This window comes from Oncorhynchus mykiss, chromosome 7 (assembly GCF_057628025.1).
Source record: "Oncorhynchus mykiss isolate SJ-2025 chromosome 7, ASM5762802v1, whole genome shotgun sequence".
Classification (NCBI taxonomy): Eukaryota; Metazoa; Chordata; class Actinopteri; order Salmoniformes; family Salmonidae; genus Oncorhynchus; species Oncorhynchus mykiss.
This window is the reverse complement of record NC_143028.1, coordinates 83545948-83560000: the sequence shown is the minus strand read 5'-3', so window position 1 is coordinate 83560000 and position 14053 is coordinate 83545948.

Genomic DNA, 14053 nt, shown 5'->3' with positions numbered 1-14053 from the left:
AATGATGCAGAAAAATGTATCCATGCTTTTGTCACTTCTAGGTTAGATTACTGCAATGCTCTACTTTCCGGCTACCCGGATAAAGCACTAAATAAACTTCAGATAGTGCTAAACACGGCTGCTAGAATCTTGACTAGAATCAAAAAATTTGATCATATTACCCCAGTGCTAGCCTCTCTGCACTGGCTTCCTGTTAAGGCTAGGGCTGATTTCAAGGTTTTACCGGCAGGACCAACAAAGCATTACATTATGGGCTTGCTCCTACCTATAGTTCCGATTTGGTCCTGCCGTACATACTTACACGTACGCTACAGTCACAAGACACAGGCCTCCTAATTGTCCCTAGAATTTCTAAGCAAACAGCTGGAGGCAGGGCTTTCTCCTATAGAGCTCAATTTTTATGGAATGGTCTGCCTACCCATGTGAGAGACGCAGACTCAGTCTCAACCTTTAAGTCTTTACTGAAGACTCATCTCTTCAGTAGGTCCTATGATTGAGTGTAGTCTGGCCCAGGATTGGGAAGGTGAACGGAAAGGCACTTGGAGCAACGAACCGCCCTTGCTGTCTCTGCCTGGCCGGTTCCCCTCTGTCCACTGGGATTCTCTGCTTCAAACCCTATTACAGTGACTGAGTCACTGACTTACTGGTGCTCTTCCATGCCGTCCTAGGAGGGGTGCATCACTTGAGTCACTGACATGATCTTCCTGTCCGGCGCCCTCCCTTGGGTTCAAGCCGTGAGGAAGATCTTCATGGGCTATCCTCGGCCTTGTCTCAAGATAGTAAGTTGGTGGTTGAAGATATCTCTCTAGTAGTGTGGGGGCTGTGCTTTGGCAAAGTGGGTGGAGTTATATCCTGCCTTTTTTGTCCTGTCCGTCGGACGGGGCCACAGTGTCTCCCGACCCCTCCCGTCTCAGCCTCCAGTATTTATGCTGCAACAGTTTATGTGGGGGCTAGGGTCAGTCTGTTATATCTGGAGTATTTCTCCTGTCTTATCCGGTGTCTTGTGTGAATTTAAGTATGCTCTCTCTACTTATCTCTCTTTATCTTTCTTTTTTTCTTTCTTTCTCTCGGAGGACCTGAGCCCTAGGACCATGCCTCAGGACTACCTGGCCTGATGACTCCTTGCTGTCCCCAGTCCACCTGTTCGTGCTGCTGCTCCAGTTTCAACTGTTCTGCCTGCGGCTATGGAACCCTGACTTGTTCATCAGACAGGGCCGTGGGATGAGACGGGGATGCAGCTTAAGCCCCACCTTCTTCAACATATATATCAACGACTTGGCGAGGGCACCAGAACAGTCTGCAGCACCCGGCCTCACCCTACTAGCATCTCAAGTCAAATGTCTACTGATGATCAGGTGCTTCTGTCACCAACCAAGGAGGGCCTACAGCAGCACCTAGATCTTCTGCACAGATCCAAAATGGTCCAGTTGTCAGGACCACAAATATAAATTCCATCTAGACACCGTTGCCCTCGAGCACACAAAAAAACTTCACATACCTTGGCCTAAACATCAGCGCCACAGGTAACTTCCACAAAGCTGTGAATCATCTGAGAGACAAGGCAAAAAGAACCTTCTATGCCATCAAAAGGAACATAAAATTCGACATACCAATTAGGATCTGACTAAAAACACCTGAATCAGTTAGAGAACCCATTGCCCTTTGTGGTTGTTTGGTCTGGGGTCCGCTCACCAACCAAGAAATCACAAAATGAAAAAACACCAAATTGGATTCTGCAAAAATATCCTTTGTGTACAACGTAAAACACCAAATAATGCATGCAAACACAAACACCATTGTAAATACAACCCATATTTAGGTTTATTTATTTTCCCTTTTGTACTTTAAACATTTGTACATCGTTACAATACTGTATATAGGCATAATATGACATTTGTAATGTCTTTATTCTTTTGGAACTTCTGCGAGTGTAATGCTATTTTGTATTTGTATTGTTTTATTATCTGCCTCACTTGTTTTGGCAATGTTAACATATGTTTCCCATGTAGTAAAGCCCCTTGAATTGAATTGAGAGAGAGAGGACAAGAGAGAGAGAGGGGACAAGAGAGTGAGAGAGAGAGAGAGAGAGAGAGAGAGGACGAGGGAAGGAAACAGGACAGAGAGAGAGAGAGAGAGAGAGAGAGAGAGAGAGAGAGAGAGAGAAAGAAAGAAAGAAATAAAGAAAGAAAGAGAGAAAGAGAGAAAGAGGATGAGGGAAGGGAAAAGGGAAAAGAGAGAGAAATAATTGGCTGGCAGAGCTGATGTTTTGGGAGGGAAACATTCAACAAGGTGGTTTGGGTTCTTCGCCTCAGGTACTTGGATCAGTTGGGAATGCATTATATTTCTAGGAAAGAGTTGTTGAGTTATTCAGAGGGCAACACCACTAATTTCTTCCTCAGTATAGATCTCAACATTTAGAGGCTATCGGACCCATTGTGCATCCCAAATGATACAATATTCTCTCTCTATTCCCTATTGGCCCTGGTAAAAAAAAAGTTGTGCACTATATAGGGAATAGGTTGCCAGTTGGGACAGCCTGGAACTCAATTAATTTCTACAGTAGGTAGCCGTTAGTGGTGGTCAAGACACTTTATTTATCTATCTCAAAATTGAATCATACATTCTCTGATTAATCTCAGCTGGATCACGTAAATCGATTTGGATAAAATCGTCTGCTAAATGGCATTTATTACACAATGTTATTTTATTTCAACTTCAGATGAAGTAGGGTAGCTGCTGTTGTTGCACTTCAGATCTAAACCCAAAGACCTTTCTAAACTGAGGGTGTGGTAACGTTGTTAAATTGGCTGCCAACTTTCCATTATAAACTGAAGTATAGTCCTCTGTAAACAACATGTTCCTGCTACCTTGTAGAATCCATGAATTCAGAGCAGACCTTCTCTATAGTACAATATGAGGACCGAAGTGAGCTGAGGTTATATTATTCCCATTGTAGCTAATCTCGTTCTCAGAGACTGCTGACAAAATGGTCTGGTAGACCAGCACATCAACCTTAGCCTTCGTTAGTTAGGGTTAGGTTTCAAATCACATTTGAAGAAGATACATTCTGGAAAAGGGTATAATTATGACTTTTTGACTGTGTTAGTAGTGACGATGACAAATACTTTACTCAGTGAGGTCACTGCTATAGAATTCTATGGTCAGTCCCACTAAGGCCAACTCTGAATGGTTGATATCTCAGGCTTATATGTGCTGTGTGTTCAATAGCCTGGAGACGACGTTACACCAAGAAACACTAACCTTGATGAAAGCCCCTAACCTACGGAAACACTTACCTTGATGAAAGCCCCTAACCTACGGAAACACTTACCTTGATGAAAGCCCCTAACCTACGGAAACACTAACCTTGATGAAAGCCCCTAACCTACGGAAACACTTACCTTGATGAAAGCCCCTAACCTACGGAAACACTAACCTTGATGAAAGCCCCTAACCTACGGAAACACTTACCTTGATGAAAGCCCCTAACCTACGGAAACACTTACCTTGATGAAAGCCCCTAACCTACGGAAACACTTACCTTGATGAAAGCCCCTAACCTACGGAAACACTTACCTTGATGAAAGCCCCTAACCTACGGAAACACTAACCTTGATGAAAGCCCCTAACCTACGGAAACACTTACCTTGATGAAAGCCCCTAACCTACGGAAACACTTACCTTGATGAAAGCCCCTAACCTACGGAAACACTTACCTTGATGAAAGCCCCTAACCTACGGAAACACTTACCTTGATGAAAGCCCCTAACCTACGGAAACACTTACCTTGATGAAAGCACCTAACCTACGGAAACACTTACCTTGATGAAAGCCCCTAACCTACGGAAACACTAACCTTGATGAAAGCCCCTAACCTACGGAAACACTAACCTTGATGAAAGCCCCTAACCTACAGAAACACTAACCTTGATGAAAGCCCCTAACCTACGGAAACACTAACCTTGATGAAAGCCCCTAACCTACGGAAACACTAACCTTGATGAAAGCCCTTAACCTACGGAAACACTTACCTTGATGAAAGCCCCTAACCTACAGAAACACCTTGATGAAAGCCCCCAACCTACAGAAACACCTTGATGAAAGCCCCCAACCTACAGAAACACCTTGATGAAAGCCCCCAACCTACAGAAACACCTTGATGAAAGCCCCCAACCTACAGAAACACCTTGATGAAAGCCCCCAACCTACAGAAACACCTTGATGAAAGCCCCCAACCTACAGAAACACCTTGATGAAAGCCCCCAACCTACAGAAACACCTTGATGAAAGCCCCCAACCTACAGAAACACCTTGATGAAAGCCCCCAACCTACAGAAACACCTTGATGAAAGCCCCCAACCTACAGAAACACCTTGATGAAAGCCCCCAACCTACAGAAACACCTTGATGAAAGCCCCCAACCTACAGAAACACCTTGATGAAAGCCCCAACCTAAAGAAACACCTTGATGAAAGCCCCCAACCTACAGAAACACCTTGATGAAAGCCCCCAACCTAAAGAAACACCTTGATGAAAGCCCCCAACCTAAAGAAACACTAACCTTTACTAAAAAAATGTAAAGTGTCTTTCTTCTGGAACCAAGTTACATGTTCCTCAGTACACAAACAGGCACACAACCAAAACTAGCCGTACAGCACGGTGCTGGGCACAGTCAGGATCAGAATATATATGACGCTGTACTTAATTTAAAGTCAGACACCTTCCGTCATTCATAACACATACATAAAAAGGCTCCAGCAATGTAATTTCATAGAACATTACACTGGGCAGTGAATAGTGTAGCTGGTCCCTGAGATCCTTCCCTCTCTGCCTGCTGGAGGTGCTGCATGTTGGTTCCAACCTTAAAAGTTACAACAAAGAAAGTTAGCAGGTCTGTTATGAAATGCCATTGTCACACCATCTGGATAAGGGCTGTGCTGTGCCAGAAAATCTAAATGGGTAGATGGTGGAAACTCCATTCAATTCATATTATTATGTTCCTCTTTCATTTACAAATCTCATGACCTGACTATGAGACATGGCTGTATCTAAGGGGATTTTTATTTAGCTGCGCGTGCGAGCTAACTAGCTAGCTAAATTTCAGCTAGCTAGCAATTGTTGTGAAGTCACCCAAATGATTCTAAATAACAACTAGAGTACGTAATCTCACTCAACACTTAACTTCTACAAACTAATTTAAATTACGATAAACAAAGGTTAATTTACTTGTTTTTCGCTGTCCGTTGCCGCCACAATTTGGCAATTGATTTGCAAACTCGTCACATGATCAGCATGTGGTCAGCAACACTAAAAAAGTACTTCCAGGTCGCGGAATTTCAAAAACGTTTCTAAAACCTGTATTTATTCATGATATATGAAAAATCATTGTCAAAAAAATCTGAACGATTGATATTTGTTCCTGTTTAAGTGATATTTGTATTAAATGTGGGTTTTAAAATGTTCTTAGGTCGTATAAATGTCCCCAATTGTCATGTATACTCACTCTCCGACCTCTAGGTCATCAGGCTGCTGATTATCCCGCACACCTGTCACAATCGTCTCGAGCGCCTCATGGCACTCACCGAAACTCCGTCAGCTCCTTGATTATCTTCCCTATATCTGTCACTCCCCTTGGTTCTTTCCTCAGGTGTTATTGACTCTGTTTTCATGCCGGTGCGTTGTTTGTGTTTTGTGTTCATTGGTTATTTTATTTATTAAAACACTCACTCCCTGAACTTGCTTCCCGACTCTCAGTGCACTCGTTACGCCAATGCAAATCACTTTATATGGAATACATATTGGCTTATAGAGCAAGAACTATTCTAGGTGCCACATTAAAAGTACTGTATATACGGTGTCATTTCATGAGGCTTAGCCCGAAGCCACTCCTGCATTGTCTTGGCTGTGTGCTATATCACATTATACATTGAGGGTTACATCACACGGTTATGCCACATTTATGAACCCTTTTATAAAGCGCGACATACGGTTATAGATGCTTTATAACACGTTTATGTAGTGTTTATGAACCCTTTTATAAAGCCCGACATACGGCGGTTATAGATGCTTTGTAACACGTTTATGTAGTGTTTATGAAGGCTTTATGAAAGCCGCGAGTCATTTAAGGCGGGACCATATTATTATTATTGCTGTTATAAAGGTTTTATGAATACATACATACATACATACAGGGGAAGACAGCAAAGGGTTACCTAAAGTTCATTACAATGGATAGGGTCGTGACAATTATCTTCGGTGTAGAGTCACTCCAACAGTTGTTTCCAAAACACAGCTATGGAAATAACAAGAAAACAAAGTCATCAGACGAGAGATGAAGGGGAGAAAGAAAACGTCTCCTTGTTGAATTTGATCCCTCAGTCATTATTGTAATATTTTGGCAGTGTTCTGTAAACACAGGGCAGTTAGGTCAACTTATTTCACTGTAATTGTTGACGTTTTGTAATGTTGAGCTCGTGGCTCACCCTATTGAAGTGCACTACTTTTGACAAGAGTGCCCTGGGTTGGGTGTCGTTTGGGATCACATCTTGGCAGTTATTTTAAATTCGACATCACACTAAATCAAACTCTATTCGTCAGATGCGCAGATTACAACAGGTGTAGAGCTTACAGTGAAATGCTTACTTACAGGCCCTAAACCAACAATGCAGTTTAAAAAAAATTAAAATAAAGACATAAAAGTAACGAATAATTAAAGATTAGCAGTAAAATAACAATGAGGAGCCTATATACAGGGTGTTACGGTAAAGAGTCAATGTGGAGTCTATATACAGGGGGTACCAGTAAAGAGTAAATGTGGAGGCTATATACAGGGGGTACCGGTACAGAGTTAATGTGGAGGCTATATACAGGGTGTTACGGTACAGAGTCAATGTGGAGGCTATATACAGGGGGTACCGGTACAGAGTCAATGTGGAGGCTATATACAGGGGGTACCGGTACAGAGTCAATGTGGAGGCTATAAACAGGGGATACTGGTACAGAGTCAATGTGGAGGCTATATACAGGGGGTACTGGTACAGAGTCAATGTGGAGGCTATAAACAGGGGATACTGGTACAGAGTTAATGTGGAGGCTATATACAGGGTGTTACGGTACAGAGTCAATGTGGAGGCTATATACAGGGGGTACCGGTACAGAGTCAATGTGGAGGCTATATACAGGGGGTACCGGTACAGAGTCAATGTGGAGGCTATAAACAGGGGATACTGGTACAGAGTCAATGTGGAGGCTATATACAGGGGGTACTGGTACAGAGTCAATGTGGAGGCTATAAACAGGGGATACTGGTACAGAGTCAATGTGGAGGCTATATACAGGGGGTACTGGTACAGAGTCAATGTGGAGACTATATACAGGGGGGTACTGGTACAGAGTCAATGTGGAGGCTATATACAGGGGGTACTGGTACAGAGTCAATGTGGAGGCTATAAACAGGGGATACTGGTACAGAGTCAATGTGGAGGCTATATACAGGGGGTACCGGTACAGAGTCAATGTGGAGGCTATATACAGGGGGTATCGGTACAGAGTCAATGTCAATGTGGAGGCTATATACAGGGGGTACCGGTACAGAGTCAATGTGGAGGTTATATACAGGGGGTACCGGTACAGAGTCAATGTGGAGGCTATATACAGGGGGTACCGGTACAGAGTCAATGTGGAGGCTATATACAGGGGGTATCGGTACAGAGTCAATGTCAATGTGGAGGCTATATACAGGGGGTACCGGTACAGAGTCAATGTGGAGGCTATATACAGGGGGTACCGGTACAGAGTCAATGTGGAGACTATATACAGGGGGTACCGGTACAGAGTCAATGTGGAGGCTATATACAGGGGGTACCGGTACAGAGTAAATGTGGAGACTATATACAGGGGGTACCGGTACAGAGTCAATGTGGAGACTATATACAGGGGGTACCGGTACAGAGTCAATGTGGAGGCTATATACAGGGGTTACCGGTACAGAGTCAATGTGGAGGCTATATACAGGGGGTACCGGTATCTCTTTAACCAATGTGGTGGCTGGTAGGGGGAGCTGGCCTCTCTCTCTTTAACCAATGTGGTGGCTGGTAGGGGGAGCTGGCCTCTCTCTCTTTAACCAATGTGTTGACTAGTAGGTGGAGCTGGCCTCGATCTCTTTAACCAATGTGTTGACTGGTAAGGGGAGCTGGCCTCTCTCTCTTTAACCAATGTGTTGACTGGTAGGGGGAGCTGGCCTCTCTCTCTTTAACCAATGTGGTGGCTGGTAGGGGGAGCTGGCCTCTCTCTCTTTAACCAATGTGTTAGCTGGTAGGATGAGCTGGCCTCTCTCTCTTTAACCAATGTGGTGGCTGGTAGGATGAGCTGGCCTCTCTCTCTTTAACCAATGTGGTGGTGGCTGGTAGGGGGAGCTGGCCTCTTTCTCTTTAACCAATGTGGTGGCTGGTAGGGGGAGCTGGCCTCTCTCTCTTTAACCAATGTGGTGGCTGGTAGGGGGAGCTGGCCTCTCTCTCTTTAACCAATGTGGTGGCTGGTAGGGGGAGCTGGCCTCTCTCTCTTTAACCAATGTGGTGGCTGGTAGGATGAGCTGGCCTCTCTCTCTTTAACCAATGTGGTGGCTGGTAAGGGGAGCTGGCCTCTCTCTCTTTAACCAATGTGGGGGCTGGTAGGGGGAGCTGGCCTCTCTCTCTTTAACCAATGTGGTGGCTGGTAGGATGAGCTGGCCTCTCTCTCTTTAACCAATGTGGTGGCTGGTAGGATGAGCTGGCCTCTCTCCACTGAGTTAACCCTTTAAGTCTTTTGCCAATGACTGCCAGTGATTTTATTAGGTCAAATTGTTTCTGCACTTTCAGCTTTCTTCAAGTACGAAAAACTGCATCAAGTGAAACGTTTTACCTAACCAGTCAAACCAGAATCCTTTCACCCCCTAGAGTTGATGTCTGCACCCCGTGGAATTTTTTTTTGTATAATCATATATATTTTTTAGTTTCAGTTTTTTTTTGGCATATCAATCCACCCCTTCCGCATTTGCGGAGAAAGGTGACAGAATGGTGTTTTTCAGACCATGAGACATCCTGAAAATCGGTCTTATCACAAAATAGCCTGTAGTATCCAAACGGTTTGGCCGTACCCCTCCTTAGAAAGATAAGACTCTCACGATGGTGTTCTCCACAAGTGTCTAGGAACTCATCTGAAGTCGGTACAGCCGAAATGTTTGGGCTACACCCTAATATGTGGAGAGGTGAGACTCTCATGGACATATACAGTACCAGTCAAAATTTGGACACACCTACCCTACTCATTCAAGTGTTTTTCTGTATTTTTTTTTACTACCATTTTCTACATTGTAGAATAATAGTGAAGACATCAAAACTATGAAATAACACACATGGAATCATAAGGTAACCCCCCCCCCCCCCCCCCCACAAAGTGTTCAAATCAAAAATACATTTGAGATTCTTCAAAGTAGCCACCCTTTGCCTTGATGACAGCTTTGTAAACTCTTGGCATTCCCTCACTAGGCACTGCTCCTAGTGTAACCCACACGGTGCTTTACGGCAGGGGAAAGTCACTAGGCAGCGTGTTGTGTGGGCAATAACCAGACTGCCGCTTCTGGCGAATTCAGGGTGGTCATTTTCATTTCATATCGGTTTGGGGCGTAATTATATTTCTCCATAGTATGTTGAACCAAAGTTGACTGACTGATAGGGAAATGTAGCGTTATGACTATAACTATTGTTCCCTGAAAGAGGAAAACAAAGTACACCATTTGTCGAGCCCCACGCCCCGCGTTCCTTTGGCTCGGTGAGGAGCGCTATTAAAATGAAGAAATTAATCCGAGCCTCACGTGTATCACCTGTGGAAGGCGGGGCTTTCAGCGAGGCATTCAGGAAGGCCGGAAGGCCGGGGCGTGATTGTAGACACTTCAACCTTAAAGTGGCGAGAATGTGTTTGTTTCTTCGTTCTCCTTCTTTACATGGAACAGTAGTTATAGTCATAATGTTACAGAAAACGATACCAATACATCCTTACTGTAGATGAGGTTTCCAAGCAGCCAACTCAGCTTCAGTACTGGCTGCTGTGGTTCTGTAGGGAAACATTAATCTACAGTCTTTCTGTTAGCTGTGAGAGGTGTGTGTGCACGCGTGTGTGTTCTGCACGTGTGTGTGTGTGTGCGGTTGTCTCTGTATGAATAGCAGTATGAGGGAGAATTTATCAGTGTCAGGCATCTCCTGGGGCAGGAAATATATAGCTGTGAGGTTACGTATCTACATGTCTTAGTTTTCCTATAGGTTTATTTATGAAGCTCTACATCTCCGCAGGCAGGATGATGGTTTTCCCAAGGCGACGCATACATCAGACAGCTGTCTGTGTGTGTGTGTGTGTGCGTGTGTGTGTGTGTGCGCGTCAAAGGCAGCTGCAGGTCTTCCCAGGGCGACACATACATCAGCGATACATCCCCAGGCCATAACTATGGCCTCATGAAGACATCAACAGGCTACCAGAACATCTAATCTACTGGGATCCAAAGGTCACTGGAGGTCACAGATGTGTCAGACCTATTTTTCTTAACAAACCACAACCAAATCTCAGGTGAGACTCTGACCTCAGGAAGACATCAACACAGACTGCCATAAAATTGTGAGACCACAACTCTGACCTCAGGAAGACGTCAACACAGACTACCATGACATTTACTAAGACCAATGGATGTCACTATGTCAGCTTACCAATACCACATAGCACCCTATTCCCTATATAGTGCATTACCTTTGTCCTGAGCCTTATGGGTAAATAAGGGTATATATATATATGTATAAATAAACACACACCTACATATATACAGTGCATTCAGAAAGTATTCAGACCCATTCATTGTAAAGTACACTACATAGGGAATAGGGTGTTATTTTGGGAGGCAACCTGAGTCAGGCCTACTGCACTGTCTTCACATTTTGCTGCCTTAAAATTACACATTTGATTTGCTTTAACCGATCATCCATATTTTAAAGAGAAATAAAAAATTATAGAAAATTGTTCTAATTCATGAAAAAAAAATATATATATGTATTGATTGTTAAACGTCTTCAAAACCCCAGAGATAATACGCGCCCGTAAATAGAGATAGATCGGTAAAACCTAAGTACCATACAAAAAGCAGTGCAGATAGTCAAACTACGAAATCATAGGCTTAAAAATACATTATGTTTAGACAACATTTGATCCATTTGTTTTCCAACAGCCAATGAAACCAGTTAAAACCAGGAATCCCGCCAACCTCCAGGATTCCTCCACTCCTACACAGACTATGTATGCATGTTGCTTAGCAAGGTGTCTTCTAACAACATTTAACAGGCCCTCAGACTGCTTAAACAACAAATAGAGAGGAGAGGAGGAAACGTCCTCCCAGGTCAGCAGTACATCACCGGGAATAGGGTGTGTGAGTGTGTACAGTGTGTATAATTTGTGTGTGTGTGTGTGTGTGTCCACTCCTAGGTCAGCAGGGCAACAAGATACTGGGGGGAAACACGGCTCTTTATTATGTTGTTGGACAATTACTCACACCCACATATATTGTCACAGTTTTCTAGGTGAGAAGGAGAGTCGGACCAAAATGCAGCGTGTCTATTGCGATCCATGTTTAATGAAGAAACACACTAAACACAAACACTACCAAAACAATAAACGTAACGAAAACCGAAACAGCCTATACTTGTGTAAACTAACACAGAACAAGGCCATCAGGACACTAAGGACAATCACCCACGACAAACTCAAAGAATATGGCTGCCTAAATATGGTTCCCAATCAGAGACAACGATAAACACCTGCCTCTGATTGAGAACCACTTCAGACAGCCATAGACTTAACTAGAACACCCCACTAGCTACAATCCCCATACATACACACCACATACAAAAACCCATGCCACACCCTGGCCTGACCAAATAAATAAAGATAAACACAAAATACTTCGACCAGGGCGTGACATATATATATATATATATATATATATATATATATATATATATATATATAAATAAACACACCCATATATATATATATATAAAAATAAACACCCACACACATATACTGTATATATATATATATATATATATATAAATAAACACACACAAACACACACATATACTATATGTGTGTGTGTATATATATATATATATAATATATATGTATATATATATATATAGGTATATAAATAAACACACAAACACACACCTACACCCACACACATATGCTGATATATAGTTAGTTATATATATATATTATATATATATATATATATATAACTAACCCTTACGGTAAATCTAGCAATTATGCACATAAACCTAACTCTAACTCTGCAACCCCCCCAGGATGCTATTTGGGATCTGTTGTAACTAAATGAATGACCTCAGAGATGCCAAGCTAGAGGCTAATCCCTCTCAAGGCCTGTGGCTGCTCACAAGGACAACAGTTCGAGCCACCCTATGACATAGGGTTACATTTCTGTCATATTGACTCTATCCGACACCCCCGCACCCCCCCCCCCCCCCCCCCCTAACACTCCCAGTGAGGCCTGGTTGAGTTGGCAGACGGCTCCAACAGCAGCAGCTAGAGAGAGAACAGCCTTCCGGAGCCAAGAGGCTTTAGGACGGGAATGTAGTAGAATAACAACTAACACAGAGTGAAAGATACACTGTGGTGGGCCCAGAGAGAGATTGTGTGTGTGTGTGTGTACTTTCAGAGAGGGTATCTGAAAGGCTTTCATGTTTTTAAACGAGTCCCAAGCGTCATCGTCTTCCCTTTATAGTGCACTACTTGAAGGTAGACACTGATAGAAACTGTCCAGTGTGTTTCACAAACAGAGAGGTGTATGTGAGCACAGCTCTGGTTAAAATGTAGTGCACTATATATATATATATATAGAGAGAGAGAGAGAGAAGAGGGTCCCATTTGGGACGTAGCCGTGACGTTGTTACTACATGATTCAGACCTCTCATCGTAGTAGACTCTGTGATGATCATTCATATGATCCCTGTCTTGTGATGCGTTCTCACCATTGTAGCATTCACCACCATAGACCCAGTAGCAAATGATAATGTAGTGCATTACCAATAATGTAATAGCTGCTAATAATGAAATAACGTTTGCATTTATAACATCCTAAATGCTTATAATGCAATACATATGCTAAACTAATAGCGTTTTTAAACATACTGTACAAATTACATCATGCGTTGATTATTACATTATAAAGTGGTTTAAAAAAGATAATCAGTAGTGTAATAAACTAAACCAATCACGTAATAACTTAAAATTACTCTTTCTTTAATGGCATGAACCCCCCTCTGCTTAGCCAAGCGCCCACACCACCAGCACCCCTTTAAATGTCAGAGCACGGTCAAAGATGATCTATTATATTGACAAGATGGTCGAGTGATCGTTCTAACAATGGAAATACATGTCCTCAAAGACGGAAAGCAAGTGGGCGGAGGCGATATCAGGTGGGACCCCTTCTAGCCAATGAGGAGCAGATACGATTGTGAACAGGCACAACTCTGATATAAAGTGTTGTCGTCAACCGCCTGAATTCAATGGCGAAGGTATTTCAAATTCATCTACCTCACGAATATGAATAGCCCGTCTTGAATTTCAAAATAGAGATAACTCCGATACAAAGTAGGGTTTCTCTCAAAGTTGGGACATTCAATGACCACAAGGGGACGTTTCATGATGATCAAGGGGATGTCGCATGATCGTCCAAGCCTAAATAAGCTCAGGAGTAAAAATGTGCTTAACAAGTCACATAACAAGTTGCATGGACTCTCTCTGTGTGCGATAATAGTGTTTAACATGATTTCTGTAAGGTCCCTCAGTGGAGCAGTGAATTTCAAACACAGATTCAACCACAAAGACCAGGGAGGTTTTCCAATGCCTCGCAAAGAAGGGCTCCTATTGGTAGATGGGTAAAACAATATAAAGCAGATATTGAATATCCCTTTGAGCATGGTGAAGTTAATAATTACACTTTGGATGGTGTATCAATACA